The sequence below is a fragment of the Tenebrio molitor genome, chromosome 8, assembly GCF_963966145.1.
Source record: "Tenebrio molitor chromosome 8, icTenMoli1.1, whole genome shotgun sequence".
Classification (NCBI taxonomy): Eukaryota; Metazoa; Arthropoda; class Insecta; order Coleoptera; family Tenebrionidae; genus Tenebrio; species Tenebrio molitor.
This window is the reverse complement of record NC_091053.1, coordinates 14357851-14376278: the sequence shown is the minus strand read 5'-3', so window position 1 is coordinate 14376278 and position 18428 is coordinate 14357851. Positions and strand designations below refer to the sequence as shown.

Sequence of the window (18428 nt, the reverse complement as noted above, 5' to 3'; positions counted from 1 at the left end):
ACATGTTTATGCACCAAATACTATAAAATATGCCGTTAACAGAAAAATCTCGAGCAGATTTTTAATTTTGTTGCTTATTTAATCTTTTTTTTTTTTTTTAAATTGCCATTCCCGTTTTTTGCCATACGGCTTTTACGGTACCTTTCGGTCGGCCGTTTTTCCAATTCATTTTTCCTTGTTCCTTTGCCTATCGGTGATGCGACGGGGCTCCGGGGCACTTTCCCCGGCCACCCACGCCCATTCCACCTCACATTCACAGACGTACACAACAACATTTATACACCCATGGGCACCCTTCCCGACGGGACTCGAACCCGTGCTGACCTCGCGGTGGTGACCGAAAGAGTGTTGATTCTTCCTTCCACCACCCTACCGTCAGCCCCTGATAGACATACACACACATCCATGGCCGGGCCTCCCCCTTCGGTGGGATTCGAACCCACTAGCATCGGGACCGCGACCTCGGAGTACTTTCTCCGACAGCCATGCGGCCACCGAGCCCCATCTTTATTATTTAGTTTACGTGGTACAAACAACTTAGAGTTTTAATTTTTAGGTTGATAACTGCAACAATTGTTGGCAGCAATAATCTCATATACAGTGCATTTTTTTTAACTGTTGCCATAGGGAATTGCATGGTAAAACTTATACCCCCTGTTAACTTTTGTTCTGATGAAAATATTCAAACCATTTTTGGAACAAAGTTGGAAGATTTTTTAAACTATCGGATAGATTACAATTCAATATCCTAAATTGTCGAAAAAGTTGTGAAAAAAATATTTGTACCACGCCGGAATAATAGTGCGTCGAGCGGCCGCCAGAATAGCGTCCTTGTCGGCGCAACCAGCAACTGCCTATCCCCACTTATGATTTTTGTCGTTCATTTAAAAAATAAATAGCGAGATCTTCTCGTGGCTATGATTAAATTTCTTTATATAAAAAAAAAAAAACAAAACGTAATAACGTTAACGCACAAATAATTCAATAAATTAACAGAAATTATCAAAGGAATTGTTCAAAATGTTTTTCTTCGACTATTTTGTAAATGTCGCTCTGTAATGGAATTTGGTCAGGTGCTGGTTGAGCCAACAGGAACGCTATTCTGGCGACCGCTCGACGTACTATTATTCCGGTCCGCTCTAAAATATTTTTTTCACAACTTTTTCGACAGTTTAAGATATTGAATTGTAATCTATCCGATAGTTTAAAAAATCTTCCAACTTTGTTCCAAAAATGGTTTGAATATTTTCATCAGAACAAAAGTTAACAGGGGGTATAAGTTTTACCATGCAATTCCCTATGGCAACAGTTAAAAAAATGCACTGTATGGTGGAACAAGCTACAGAACATTATCGGCAAAAATGCATCCGGATTTCAGCAGAAATAACAGAACAGGAATGCCAGTTAACGATATTGGTATAATCACACTGGCAGAAAACGTGAAAGAAGCGACCAAATTTCCAAAAAGAAGAGGACATGTCTTCAAAGATTACAAAACTCCTTGTAAACTACTAGGAAAAGGAACAATAGGTTATCCGAAAAACTATGTACATCCAAATAAACTAAAACTGGGTTTGGTTAAACAAGTACCGAAATCAATTTGTGTACAAGAATGGAGGAAAATGACCATACATAGAACTCTACCACCACATTTATTGTGTATGACTAGTGACGACTCAGCTGCCTGTGCTGGAGATTCTGGAGGTCCCTTACTTTGCAATGATCAGCTGACTAGTATCATATTCTTTTCAATACCCTTTGGAACTGGACTACCTGATTTATATGTGGATATTTTACCTTACAACGGCTGGATTGATGGGGTAATTAATAATGAAAAATAAATGGTTGATTCCTCCTCTTGATAATAAACTTAATACAAACATATTTTATTTTAGTTTCTCGAACTTGAAAGTGTACTTTTGAATTAATACCGTTGATTTCTTAATCGTTATACATTTACCTTCAACCTTCAATAATCTCCATTTGTTTTTATTAAGTAGAATAGAATGGATGATTTATTTCCAAATGAAGCGTTATTGTATCATAACGTTTAAATTCGAATTTCAGACAGAACGAATTGATTGTTTTAAGGTAATATTGCGGAATTTACTTATGTTTTGTGGGTTTCCTTTGTATTATGCTTGACACCACAAAACGATATATTTTTTATATAACTATGCATATACAGGCTGTCTCAAAAATGGCGTACTAACGGTGCACTACGCTGTAGAGGAGATTACCGTAAACGCCAGAAAAATGTTAAAAAAATTCTATTGGGCATATTTGTTGATTTGGCGGTCTTTGAAAGTGGCACTTAACAGGTCAATTATTTTGAAATATATGTATGTTAGCGCCATTTACCGGCCAGCCTGTACAGCACCGCGGATATTCGATACCCAAGACGAAGGTCAACGCCAATGCATGGGTTTGCAATTTCGAAAACGGGAACAGGGGAAGGACTCGAGGCAGCGCGAATTCAGATGCTTGAGACGTTAGAGAGAGAGATGTGCTAATTAATAATTGTTTATTATGCACCTCATGTGTCGATTAAAAATTGTTGTAATCGTCCGATAATTGTTATCTTGAGAAAGGTGTTGCTTTTATGTATGAAAGTGTCATGACAGCTACGTCTAATCGTACATATTATCACAAAGTACAAGATCGGTCACTACCAATATTTAGGTAATCCTGCGTAATAGAGAATTTAGAAGCTGTGGAAATCGAAAAAAATATTTTAAATCCACTACGGTAACATTGCAAGGTAATGATGTACGAATATATCTTTGTTTACATTGTATTATCGTTAATAATAATAATAAAAATAATTGATTTTTTGTCAGAAACATTTTTTCCATATTTTTTTCATGTACATTTAAACATCCTCGATACGGTAGTAAGTAGTTTGTACACCATTTTTGGGACAGCCTGTATGTACATATGTATTCATATAAATAACTGGTGTTTTATTAAATTTGGCGTCGAAGTAGGCGTTGAACTGTCGATTGTGAACGCACTATACAAGTTACGGATCACGGATCAGCTGTACGCTTTTACACGAGTGGTGCGATCTCAATCGACTCTCCAATGCCTACTTCGACGCCAAATTTAAAAAAAAAAAACCTTTATATACATACAGTAAAATGGTTTACAAGTTTCATGTTGTGTTTTATTTGATGCGTAACTATTAACTGTTTTTGCTAAAAATATTCACATAAATATTACTCCTATTTAAATATTTTAAATTTTTTGAGAAACTGAAATTTTCAATAGTAATGTCAATGTCCCGAGTGCACGTCAAATTGTCGATAATTTTCTCTCGTGCACATTCGTATTAGGAAGACTAAGTATTTCCCGAACAATATTTACCTAAACATGTTATTTTTATAAAAATGTAGCAAGCAAAAATAAAATTCTGTATTTGGATCACAAGAAAAATTATCAGAAAATACACTCGTGCAAATTATCGATAATTTGATTTATTCAAAAAATAGAATAAAACGTTGCATGTACCACGGGCATAATTGTCGATTATGGCGCTCGGGAATTTAAAAGCCCTCGTTCCTCGGGCTTTAAACATTCCCTCGTGCCATAATCTCCTGATTATGCCCTTAATACATAAATAACTATTGATAGGTTTAAATATTGTGAGGGAAATAGTTTTTCAATTTTTTAACATTTAGTTGTTTATGTTAAACATGGTTTTTTATTAGCATATTTAAAGCCTATTTATTGGTTGTTTATTATAATTTCATTTAAATCAAAAGCAAAAGTAATTTAATAAATGCTTAAATTAGTTTAGATTAAATTAAAATAATACGTTCATAATCATAATCATAATCCGTAAAATGAGGTTTTTAGAAATTTAATTGCATTATGCAGTTTTTTTTAATTTAAATGGCGGCAGCTATAATTCCAATCCTTGTCTGCTTCACGGGACTGTCTTTTGGTAATTATGTTTTGACAGTTATTTTAAAAATTTTCATACTTCGTCCAAACAGATAAAACATAATTAAAATTCTACGCAAAGGCGTTTCACTCAAAATGTTTTGCCGTTTAAGACTGTGCTGTTATTTAAAGCAATTTTGCAGTTTGTGGTATGTACACAAAAAAAAATATAATGACATAACCCATCGTAAGAAAAAATTGTTTAAAATAAACGTGAAATTTGCAGTTTGTTGCTTTTTTTTAGTCAAGTTTTAATACCACTTTTTTCTAGAATATTTTCCAATATTCTACTGTTTTCGAGAATCCTTCTTCATTTGTAAAAGGTGCTTTTGTTATTTTTTTTACAAGAATTATGCAAAATGCATAAAAATGATAATACCATGCCAATCTGGTACTTCAGAGGCATCAGTCGTATTTTTACTAAACATAACAATGCAAAAATACACATAAACAACAAGTTTGCAAAGTTTTATTGTATTATACCGGGTGTATTATGAAAAACCTTTGGTGCTATAACTTCCTTATTTTTTATCCGATTTTAACAAATGATACGTCAAACAAAATCGTTTTAGAAACACTATAGCCCGACATGCTATGATTTTTTTTTAACATTATATTTTTAACAGACCGCAGCTAACTTTGTTTTTTTTAAGTTGCACTGTATATTTTTTTTATCTTTATTCTGATAGATGTTTATCTTCTGAATACACAAACATTAAAATAAAAAATAAAAAATTTGTTTTTAATAAAAAAAATTTAATTTCCAAAAATCAAGTAACCATAACTTTACTATAGCAAATGTTTGAAATTACCTCCATTCTCTCTAAGGCACATTCGACACCTTCCACTGACGCCCATTGCGGCGTTTAAAAAAAATTCTGGTGGTATTTGTTCACATACTGCTACGAATCTTTTTATTAAATCATCTCTGTTATTGGCCGGAGTCAAATAGACATTGTCTTGAATGTCCATAGCTGTCTTACTCACTTTGCAAAATTAGAATGCACTTTTATTACTGTTAAATGTGACTGCATGATTTAAAAAAAATACATCATTTTTTAATTTCTTCTTTTTGTTTCTATGCATGAGCATTGTTGTTTACATTTTCATATTTAAAATAAAAATGTCTATAAAACTGAGCAAAAAAGTTAATAGTGCCATTTGAAAAAAAAAATTGACTATCATTTGTCAAAAACAGAACTCAAGAACAAATATTGGATCAATTCAAATTGTAGCCCATTTAAAACGATTTTGTTTGACATATCATTTATTTAAATCGGATAAAAAATAAGGAAGTTATAGCACCAAAGGTTTTTCATAGTACACCCGGTACATTTATTATTAATGATTTAAAATAGTGTTAAGAGATATATTTTTTGTGCTTCAATTAGCCTTTTCCACTGGTTTGTCACGTCCAAGAATTGTTAACGGTGAGGAACTAGACGATATTAGAGATTACTTGTATGTGGTAACTTTGCTAAGTGAGAATGGAAAGCTCAAAGGTGGAGGAACACTAATAGATCCTAGACATGTGATAACTGCCGCCCATTGCTTGAGTAAGAGGTTTGTTTACATTATTATTATTATCAACATTGGTTTTATATTTTCTGAAATTAAATTGGTTTTGTATTAAGTGCGATGGTATTAAAAGCTTAATTTGACAGTTGAGTCCTTTACCTGATTTACTTGCGTGAAACGTGAAACTGCTCCACAGATTAAACTCTAAGAATATCCTTGGTGACTTAACCCTTTTATTGCACAATCGTTATCTATCAATATACAGTACCACAGGCGCAGGCGCCTTGATAGGTTAATTAGAATGATGCACATGTTTATGCACCAAATTATACCGGTAAAATATGCCGTTAACAGAAACATTTTCAACAGATTTAAATTTTTTAGCAATGTGATTTAGTTAATGTGGTACAAACAATTTAGATTTTTAATTTTTAGATTGGGACCTGAAATAATCGTTGGAAGCAATAATCTCATATATGGTGGAACTCGCTACAGAATATTATCGGCAAGAATGCATCCAGATTACAAGAGAAGTAACAGAACAACACTGCCAGTTAGCGATATTGGTATTATCACACTGGCAGAAAATGTGAAAGAAGTGACCGAATTTCCAAAAAGAAGAAGACGTGTCTTCAATGATTACGAAACCCCTTGTAAAGTACTAGGAAAAGGAAAAATAGGTTATCCGGAAAACAATGTACTTTCAAATAAACTAAAACTGGGTTTCGTTAAACAAGTATCGAAATCAGTTTGTAAACGACGGTGGTGGAAAAGGATCAAAAATACAAAACCATCACCGCATGTATTGTGCATGACTAGTAACGACTCAGCTACTTGTTCTGGAGATTCTGGAGGTCCTTTGCTTTGCGAGGGTGAGCTGACCGGTATTGTATCCTTTGGACGACGCTGTGGAACTGGAAAACCTGATATATATGTGGATATTTTACATTACAACGACTGGATTGAATGGGTAATCAATAATGAAAAATAGAATTTTTGACACCATGGTTAAATCCCTATGTTTCATCTTTGTCTCCCTCTTGATAATAAATTTAATACAAACAGATTTTATTTTTATAAATCCCCATTATGGTATACAGACTTGTCCCAATCATGTTCCTGCAGTTCTATGGTTCACTAGAAAAATGAGAAAATAAAAACAAAACAATGTAATCAAATATGTAAAGAGAAGATTGTTTGGGTTAAAATTGCAGGTACCAATGTCAAACATTTCTTTAATCAGAAAAAATATGAGGATACACGTTGCTATTTGAGATAATGTTATTGCTCCAACAAGAAAAAAATGACTATTGTTTATTCTTCACAAAGGATCGCCACCTTCCATAGATTTTTACAGCAGAAATTGTCTTTTTCAACGGTGAGGTATTTTTTAGAGTTATTAAAATAAATAAATCTCGAAAATTCAATCGAACAAATACTGCAACTTGCAAAAATAACTATTATACCTTATGGTTTTCGGTTCTGCTTGTTTAAGCAAAAGAACCTAAAAGTTTCTCGAACTTGAAAGTGTACCCTATGAATTATTAATGCTGTTGATTTCTTCTTAATCGTTATACATTTACTGAATTTCTGACAGAACGAATTGATTGGTTTAATGTAATATTGCGGAATTTACTTATGTTTCGTGGGTTTCCTTTATATTCTGCTTGATATCAGAAAACGATAATTTTTTTTTACTTAATCTAAACTAAATTGGGCATTTATTAAATTGCTTTTGCTTTTAATTTAATCGAAAATATAATAAACAACCAATCAATAGGATTTAAATATGCTAATAAAAAAACAAGTTCAGCATAAATAAGTACATAAATACATATAAAAAATTAATTATGTCTGACATCTCTGCAAAATGAGGTTTTTTAGAAAATTAACTGCATATGCAGTTTTCTTTATAGTTCAAATGGTGACAGCCAGCGGCGGCCCTAGCCCTTTATCACGGTAGAGCGAGATTGTCTTTCGGCGCCCTTTAGTCGACAACTTATATCAATTATAGTTCAGTTTCTGGTAACAAAATGCAAACAATTTTCAAAAATCGGATTTTGACGCCCCTTTCCACCTGGCGCCTAACATTAAGCATTCGTTTGTAGCAAACAAATCAACAAAACCAATTTAAATGACTTGCACATTTCAAGCATAAGTTTCCCCCTGCGGACGATTTTATAGTACTAAATAGGTAAAGTCTGTCTCAATTCTAAATTTCCACCAACGTTGGAAATACAACTGGCAACACTGTTTCGTGAAAAATGTGTCAGATTGTATTTGATAAGTTATCTGTCAATTTCCGTTTTTACAACTCAAAATTTTAGACTAAGGAAAAGAACGAAAACCTTTTTTAAAATGCAGCAAGTAACTACAGAGGTAGAAAATCAAATTCTAAAAATAAACTTATACTTAGTCTGTTTTTTAATCAAAGAACCACGACATGCTGATTTAGGTTTGCAAATATAAAATTTTACTAAATATAGGGATTTTAATGCCAATAGATATTGGCTATACCAGCCAATGTCTGTCGTTTTTAATGTCCTAAAAAGTACGCAAACTCGCAGCTAAAATTTGAACGTGTTATTAAAAATGCCTCGCAAAGTAAGACATTTATTAAACTCTCAAATTAGTTGTTATTAGTTGTTATTAACTTTACTAACATGCTGCGCTACTAATATCTCTAATAACCTCAATTTTCATATGACGAGATTTTTCACCCTAAGTCAAAAGTGTACAATGTTTTCAACTCAATTTTGGGTGTATATTGCGGTGTTGTGGTTCTTTGATTAAAAAATAAACTATATGAACTAATTTTTACGTTTTCGAATCATGTTTATATTATCCGTTCACTTGACATCCGCGCTGTCAGGTTGACAGGCTGTTGGTAATATTTAAAATCCCTATTATACTAACTTAGTAATTTATGTACAATAATGTTGCCACATTGAGGAAGTACCGAGCGATCATTTAAAAAATAAATCGAGTTTGCTTTGGAGCCTATGCTATAGCATGGGTTGCCATAGGTAACACGCCGACTCGATTTATTTTTTAATTGATCGCACCGTATAATGAATTTTTTTAATAAACAATTGTCAATGTCAAAATTAAGTAAAAAGCTACTCTGTACCAGCCTAAGATGTACTATCGGCGCCAACGAAATGTGAACGAATTTCTGGTGCCATAGAAACGTCTTCTGTTTTGTTCTACATTAAATAAAACTTTGTTCACTGGCGTACTATATGTGTGGAAGTTAAGAAAAGATTTCTATTACCTATAACTTTCTATTACAATTTTTACAATTTTCGTCAAGTTTGGCAACAGCCCTCGCTTTTCCCATATCGGTCAAGTGTCGTGGCAGGTATATTGTTTAAAAATAAATTAAATCTGTTGACTAATTATGTTTGTGAAAATTGTCACAAATCTGTCACATTAACGCACGCCTATGATTGATGCTTCAACACACACTAGGAAAATTTGGCGTTCACATTTCGATGGCGCCGATAGTACCAGCTGTATAATAATTTGACACCAAATCATAGTTAGGTTATGTTCACTTGACTTCCCGTACCTTTCTTCCGCAAATTCGTTTCCAAAACAAATTGCATGAGAAATCAGTAGAAATGTTTTTCTAATTTGAAATAAACTCTCGCTCGTCAGGGCACAGGTTCAGTTACATTAAAAAAAATGTTGACACTCAGTGTGACTAATCGTATATTCATGAAAATCACTGTTTGGCTCATATTACAACGTTTTGACAATTGTTTATTAAAAAATTTCAATTATATATGGGTCACTTATCTATTGCTGATGTTCCACGTATAATTATTTCTCTTGCCGCGGCCGATTCAGAATCAGAATTGGATTTCTATTCTGAGGAAGATTTAGATACAATACTTTAAATAGCGTTAAATAAAATAATTTGAAACACCAGTTTATAACCCAACTTCTTTCTAACTGACAGTAGTAATTTATTTATCACTAGATTTAATGTACTGTCGCGAGCAATAAATTTTGGTCGTCAATGTCATTTCAAAATTTGGTTAGATTGTCACAAATTTAAAAAATTTCCCTGCCTGATTATGCCTACGTCAACAAAGTGTCAAAAAATTGAGAAAAAAATGATAATTAATGTCATACAACATGATGATTTGTTATGATATTTACGACTGTTTTACAATGGGGCATTTTCGATTGCGTCAAAGAATGACCTTGACTCAAAAGAAAAGTCGAAATTTTAATGAACATTCGACCAATTTGGATAAAAAATGACACTGACAGTGCGGATGTCAGGTGAACGGATAATAAAATAATTATATTGCCAACTTTGGTTATAAGAATCCTCAATTTAGAAATATTCTTATTTTGTCACATATTATATTCCAAGTGCAAACGAAAACTTCCATAAATGAGGTCAGAAGACCAATTATTATCAAATAAAAGCCCTGGACTATTTGTCTTAATCTGTATGGAGTAACTATTCATTTTTCCGTAAATAATTTTGACAGTAATTTACCGAATTCCGCTGACTTAACCCAACAAATTACTATTTTTTTTGACAAATGCTGTTCAATTTGAAAATCATGGCATGTCATATTTAAAAATCGCCAAGTTTTAAATTAGTATTTTAAAATAAAAATAGCACTTTTAATTTTTCGTATCCCACCTCCACCCGGCGGCACGGCAATTTTGCCGGAGTACATACACTATTACGGATATTACTATCAAGTAATAGTGCAGTGCTTATTAACATAATTACCGGCGTCTTGCCTCCGCATTTTGACTTTGTTGTGTATTATGTTCTGTGTCAATGTTAAGGAACTTCCTCACGATATGACATGAGTATAGTAATATACCTTTTTGAATTTCAACTACCAATGTGTTATCTAAATCCAGAATTTTTAAATTTTTAAAAAGAGATTGCGGTACTATTCCCGTTGCTGAAATTACAAGTGGTAAAATCGAAATTTTTTCTAAACACCAAAGATTTCTCATAACAACGGAGAGCTCTAAATATTTATTAATTTTTGTGTTATATGTCTGTGTTATATTATGTGAATTTGGAACAGCTATATCTAAAAGATATGCTTGCTTTTGTTGTTTATTTAAAATTATAATGTCTGGTCTGTTGTGCTTAATATGAATGTCAGTTAAAATTGTTCTATCAAAATATGACTTGTAACTGTCATTTTCCAAACAACTTTCTGGTGTATAACTGTAATGTGGTTGTGTATTCTTTAATAAATTTAATTTAACAGCTAAATTCATGTGTATAATTTTAGCGAATATATCGTGACATTTTTTATATTCGCTTTGAGCCAAAACGGTGCAAGAAGAAATGATGTGTTCAATTGTTTCCCCTTCAGTTCCGCAAATCCTACATTTATCAATGATCGATTGTAAACCGCATATGTGTTTTTTATAATTTCTTGTATTTATAACACGATCTTGTATCATTTCAAGCGCAATAATTTTACCTTTCTATTGATACCATTACCTTACCTGTAAGTTCAATTGGCGAGCAGGAATCAGCAAAAACGTTCAATACAATGTTAATTGCCTATATTCGAGTTTGAGAATGCACAGGGTGTATACGTATAATAATCGAACCATTTTTGCAGTTCAAATAAATGATTTTTCAAAAATTATTTAAAACCTAAACGTTTTTCGAACTTGGAAGTGTGCTTTTAAATTAATGTCGGTGAGTTCTTACTCGTTATACATTTTCTGGAGAATTTGTTGTAATATTTCTCCATTATCCTTTATTTCCGCATAATAATCTTCTTTTGTTTTTAGGGTGTACAATAGAATTACCATCTGGTATCGATTTTACTACCGAATGGAAGACTTGTTTCCAAATGATGCGGAATTTACTTGTGCTTCGTGGGTTCCCTTTATCTTCTGCTTGATAAAATTTTCTCTCTATAAAAATACCCAGATCAATGACTGACAATTTTATGTTGTGTCTTTTGTTGCATTTGTAACTATTAACTGTTTATTTGAAAAATATTCACATAAGTATGATTATTAATTTATTTGAATATCTTTTCTTGGGTATTTTTCAATCGATACAGTCGAAATTTTCTTTAAAATATTTTCCATAAACTTATTTACATTGTGTTAGTGTTTACACCTTGGTTTTGATTTGAAATATTATTTATGCTGAACTTGGTTATTGAAATGCTTTGTTGACATATTTAAAGCACTATTTATTGATTGTTTTATTTTCGATTGAACCAAAAGCAAAAACAATGTAATAAATGTGTAAATTTAAGACAAGTTTTTTTTTTAGTTTAAATGGCGGCAGCTATGATTACAATCCTTTTCTGCTTCACGGGACTGTATTTTGGTAATTATGTTTTAACAATTGTTTTGGAAAGTTTCCTACTTCACCCAAATAGGTAAAACAGACTGTGCTGTTATTTAGTTTTCTTTATATCATACTGTTATTAGGATTTATCAGTACTCAATGCTTGATTGATATGATACCCATAACAGACTAGGCCGTTATTCAAAATTATCAGACCGAGGCCGTTATTTTTGCTACCGTTGCTACGGTTACGGCACAGATGACAACAAAATGTAATTTTTGAAGTAAAGAGAAATGTCAGACTTACAAATAAATCATCGTTAAATGTTAAGTATTATTGATATAAAGAAAACTCTGCCTCGATTTTACAATATCTCAACCTCGTCTGTTACATAACCCATATCGGCCTAATACCGTTATATACTATTGTGGTATCTATGCAAAGTAATTTATAATGACATAACACAGCGTGAGAAAAAATTGTTGAAATGTGAAATTTGCAATTTGTTGCTTTTTTTAAGTTAAGTTTTAATATCTCTCTTTTCTAGAATATGTAGTTTCTATTCTACTGTGTTCGAAAATCATTCTTCATTTGTAAAAGATGTTTCTGTTATTTGTTTACACGAAAATGTGCAAAATGCATAAAAAAAATAGTACATCTATGATAATACAATGCCAATCTGATACCTCAGAGGCATCAGTGGTATTTTTCTAATCAGTTAACATAACAATGCAAAAATATGCATAAACAAGTTTACAAAATTTTATTATATTATATAATTATTAATTATTTAAATAGTGTTAAAATAGATATATTTTTTCTGCTTTAATTAGCCTTTTCTACTGGTTTGTCACGTCCAAGAATTATTAACGGTGAGGAACTGGACGATATCAATGATTACTTATTTATGGTATCTTTGATAATTACCGACAACCACTTCGAACAAAATCTATGTGGAGGAACACTGATAGATCCTAGACATGTGATAACTGCAGCCCACTGCTTGGAAATGGGGTTTGTATAAATTTATTATCAACTGGTACAGCAATATCGGTTGTATATTTTCTGAAATTAAGTTCGTATAAACATGTATGTTTTTTTATTAAGTGTTACAATAATTCTTGATGGCTTTGGTTGATTTACTTGCGTGAAACTACTCCACAGATCAAACTTTAAGAATGTCCTTGATGCTCAATCGTTATCTATCAATGCAATGCAATGTCAACGCAAAGGTGTGGTATATATACCAAAGGGTTAATTAAATCGATGCACATGCACCAAATATATAAGATATACCGTTAATAGAAAAATCTCCAGCAGATTTTTAATTTTGTTTCTTATTTAATCTTTATTATTTAGTTTACGTGGTACAAACAACTTAGAGTTGTAATTTTTAGGTCGGTAACTGCAATAATCGTTGGAAGCAATAATTTCATAAATGGTGGAACTCCCTACGGAACATTATCGACAAGAATTCATCCGGATTTCAGTAGATACAACAGAACAAGAATGCCAGTTAACGATATTGGTATAATCACACTGGCAGAAAACGTGAAAGAAGTGACCAAATTTCCAAAAAGAAGAAGACATGTCTTCAAAGATTACAAAACTCCTTGTAAAATACTAGGAAAAGGAACAATAGGTTATCCGAAAAACTATGTACATCCAAATAAACTAAAACTGGGTTTCGTTAAACAAGTACCGAAATCAATTTGTGTACAAGAATGGAGGAAAATGACCATACATAGAACTCTACCACCACATTTATTGTGTATGACGAGTAACGACGCAGCTGCTTGTTATGGAGATTCTGGAGGTCCCTTGCTATGCGAGGGTGAGCTGACTGGTATCATGATTTTTGTAGTACCCTGTGGAACTGGAGTACCTGATTTATATGTGGATATTACACATTACAACGGCTGGATTGATTGGGTAATTAATAATGAAAAATATCATTTTTGGTACCATGGTTGATCCCTATGTTTCACATTTGTCTCTCTCTTGATAATAAACTTAATACAAACAGATTTTATTTTCATAAATCTCCATTACGGCGAATACGCTTGTCCTGACCATGCTTTTACAGTTCTATGGTTCACTAGAAGACCTTGCCAGACCTGCTATTTCATTATTATAAGAAATTTCAGGACAAAAATGTTACTGCTTGTAGGATATATTTCAAATTCAAATTTTACGTGCGCAAGGTAGTACTTTATCTACGTAGAATTCAGTGATTTTTATGTCAACTAATCTCTCGCTGGACAAACTATAGCACCATGCACTGCTGTCAAATGTCAAAAGAAGACGTAGGTCATGTTGACTTTTTGATTCGGACTAATCTCATCGTACTATAATTTATTAAAAAATGGAATGTATCTTGAGTTGATATTTCTTATAACGCTTTTTCGAAGCAGTTACGGAGACAATAACATTAGTAAATTGAGTGATACCAACCAGAAAACTAAGATTTGCGTGGTGAGACTGTTGCACATGTTTCCCCCGAGAAAAATTTTATAGAACCAAGTAGTAAATATGTAAAAAGAAAATAGTTTTGGTTGCAATTACAAGTAACAATCTCAAAGATTTATTTAGTTACAAAAAATATGAGGACAGAAGTTGCTGTTGAGATAAAATTACTTTTCAAATTAGAACAAAAATAAAATCGTCATCCTCCATAGATTTCCACAGTAGAAATTGTTCTTATTAATAATCGAGCATTTTCTGCAGTTCTTAAAATAAATAATGTTCACAAATTCTTTTGGATAAATACCGCAAGTTGAAAGTTATTATTAAATCTTATAGTTTTGGGTCGTGCTGATTTAATCAAAAGGACCTAAAAGTTTCTCAAACTTGGAAGTGTACTTTTGAATTAATGTCGTTGATTTCTTACTCGATTTGTGGTAATTTTTCTGCATTATTCTTTATTTCCTCATTATAATCTTCTTTTGTTTTTATGATGTACAATAGAATTACCAACTGTAGGATATTTTACTCCTTGCTAATTGCTAATATATAGGCCGTGGGTGGTGGAGGATTCAGAGAAACACAACCGCCCAGAATAACATCTATTTACATACTGTTGAAATAATAATACAAAAACTCTTGATAAAACCACATACAAAAACTAATCACTCTACACCAACTGGTATCAATTTCACTACCGAAATGAAGCGGAATTTACTTGTATCGTGGGTTCCCTTTATCTTCTTTGTGATACAATAAATTGAAGAAATTTTCTCTCAATATAAATACACAGATCAATGATTCACAACTTTTATGTTGTGTCTTTTGTGGCATTTGTAACTATTAACTGTTTATTTGGAAATATTCACAGACATAGTATTATGTATTATCAATTTATTTGAATATCTTTTGTTGGACATATTTCACTTCATTGTGCTGAATATTATTGTGGGAATTTATCAAAAAATCTTGAAAGTGAAAAGTTTATTACGTTTTTTTTAGCCCTATCTATTAGATACTTCAAGTTTTCTATCATTGTTTTTTTTTTTTATTAATTTGTTCGAAGTATAAACCAATTTCACAACAATCAAAAATTTAGCTGTATTATACACTCACAAGACTTGATTTTATAATGTTTCTTGAAATTTCGACTTCGTTTAAATGAGCAAGTTCTTGCAAAATCCTAATCCATGCATAATAAATGGCAATAAATCGTCCCATCCTATTTTTAAACTCCAGCATTGTTGAAGCATTGTCGGTGCTTTTATAAGGGGGCCCCAAGATCCAACGTATCGAATACCTGAGCAGTTTTCTTAATTTTTGAGGAATGTCATATTGTTTTACCTGCTACCGTAAGGAGTCATTACTAAAATTTCACCACCAAAGCCCTAACGTTTTAGTGTAAGGATCCTTATCGAAACTGACGTTGAGATTAGGTTCATGACTTTTTCGAATTACTGCAGTTCGTATACCTAATAGTTATTTACATTAGAGTACGGTAGGGGTATTGTACAGCGCGAAAACTAGGTTGTATATTCCCTATTACGATTATCATTATTTATTAGGAAATAAAAATTAAAAAAAAAATATTTATGCGGAAAATAATAGATGTAAACGTGTTTTTTGTTCGACACTGTCAGAATTTGAGAATTTTCTCCTATGTGAACGGATTTTGATAAATGTCACAACTTGTCAAAAGGAAACGTCAAGCTAATTTTACAGGTTTTAAGCGATTTGGAGCCTTTAAGGGGCTCGTCGAACAAAAAAACGTTGTACATATTCAACTCGTTCGTGTGTAAATTGGGCCTTTTTTGGCACTCGTGGGCCTTTAAACGCTCGTTTCACTCGCGTTTTAAAAGGCCCAATTTACACACAAACTCGTCAAATAAACTACTATTTCTACACTAATTTTAAAGTAACTGTAAACATTGTAAATTCACCGTAACTGCACTCCCCCAGAAATAAAAAATTGATCGTCAATAAAAAATGCTGCAGGGAAAAACTCGTCCTTGAAAGACGTCTGGTTTGCAAGAAAAAAGCAAAAAACTGTGTTAAACGTGGCTGCAAATGCAAAAACTTAGACGCGTATGAAACAAACGCGCAATTTTGCAGAATTTTGGTCACCCCTCGACGTACAAACGCAGGTGACATATTTGACGTTTATCTTGCTAACCTTATAAACACTTACAAAGTTAAAGACAACATTTAGGCGTAATTTATTATACTGGATGCTTTATGGCCGGTTGCACCGCACTTTGAATCCAGTGATTAACGTTAAGTATTATTTAATTTGACAAGTTTGTTTGCACCGCACTTTAAATAACGTTTAATCTTTGTTTAGTAAAGTAGCCAAAATCGGCGAATTAACCCTTAAATAGAGTTTATGTAATGTCATTGATGTCAGTGTGACTTCAAATTCAAGTCAACATGGAAGATTTTGATGATTTCTTGGAGATCATAGATTTTGGTTTTCCACGGTTTCAGTTCACAAGGTCTGACCGTTTTCATGAACTGGATAAATTTAGATTTTATTCGAGGTTCAATCTCACAAAAGCAAGTGTTTTACATTTTTTGATTTTAATTGAAGAGAAATTGAATTTCCTGCTGATACGTGAAGGTACGTTTCTAATCACTTTTTGTGCCAAGTGCAAACACAGCACGCGTGCTTGACAAATACAATATATAACAACCGTTTCTAACAATTGTATGCATGGCATGAGTGACATGTGCCAGCACACACACTTGCAAGCTGCAATCTTTCGTGTCAGCATACGTCAGTTCAAAACGTCATCAAACTGACAAATAATACTTAGAAACCTTAAAAACTAGTCTAACATAAGAAGTACATTTAAAAATTAATATTATGTCGCACGAAAATGAAATTGTACTACTAGGAAGTCTTGCCTGCTTGGTCAAACTGCGAGAAGATTTAAAAATACGTAAAAAAAGAAAAACTAAAAAGTTTGGAGTACATTCTATATTTTTAAAAAGGAAAATGTATGGGGATTATGACAATTTGTTACAAGAACTCCGGTTGAGTGATCACTATCGGTTTCAAAATTTTGATAGGATGACACCCGCTTCTTTTGATAAACTCTTGGCTATCGTGGGACCGGCTTTATGTAATAATTCTGCACGAGAACCTATTTCTCCAGGTTGCAGGTACTAACTATGCTATTCCGTTGATAATATCATAAATAGCACTTACTCTTATAATTTTATTCACAGATTAGCAATAACATTAAGATTTTTGGCTACCGGAGATTCATACAAAAGTCTTTCCTATTCGTTCAGGGTAGGAGTAACAACTGTCTACAACATAATACGTGAAACGTGTTCTGAACTCCGGAGCAATCTATTAGAGCGCGTATTAAAAGTACCCACACAAGGCGAATTATTAAAAATTTCTAAAAATTTTGGAACAAAATGGTCTTTACCTAATTGTGTTGGTGCTATAGACGGAAAACACATAATAATTCAAGCACCATATAACTCAGGATCTCTCTTTTTCAATTATAAAAAAACATTTAGCATTGTGCTCTTGGCAGTGTGTGATGACAAATACTTTTTTACGTATGTAGACATAGGTGCTCATGGTTCAGAAAGTGATGGTGGAGTCTTAAATAAATCAACTTTTGGTAGAAAGTTGCTGGATAACAGTCTAAATTTGCCGCCACCACAGGAACTTCCAAATTCAAGAGATGGTATGGAAATTCCTATGTTTTTTGTTGGTGATGAAGCCTTTCCGTTAAGAGTAAATTTAATGAGGCCCTTCAGTAAACCACGAATAGGCGCCCTAAATGAAGAAGAAAAAATTTTCAATTACCGATTGTCTAGGGCAAGAAGAATGATTGAAAATACATTTGGTATTATGGTAGCTCGATTTAGAGTTTTTCATAGAGTTATCAACGCTGCACCAGCTACCATAGATAAGATAGTTAAAGCAGCTGTATGTGTTCACAATTTTATAAGAAGTGAAGGAAATCAATTGTACTTCCAAAAAGAAGATGTAGATCGAGACATAAATGGAGTTTTTTTGCCAGGACGATGGCGAAATGAAGTTCCTCAAGATGGACTTGGTTTAACTAATCTCACATTACGACTGGGAGCAAGAAATGCAGCTTCAGAAGCTTTAAATATGAGGAATTATATCAAAGCATACGTCAATGATCCGGGTGCATACTTAGCACC

At 32.7% G+C, this 18428-nt stretch overlaps 1 long non-coding RNA gene across 1 annotated transcript; it reads left to right on the top strand.

The window, feature by feature from the left end:
* Nucleotides 1-1319: 1319 nt before the first annotated feature.
* Nucleotides 1320-13768, top strand: LOC138136537 (uncharacterized). Its single transcript, XR_011161328.1, has 5 exons — nucleotides 1320-1820; nucleotides 11260-11481; nucleotides 11756-11812; nucleotides 12608-12788; nucleotides 13172-13768. It is a non-coding gene; the product is annotated as an uncharacterized lncRNA (long non-coding RNA).
* Nucleotides 13769-18428: the final 4660 nt, after the last annotated feature.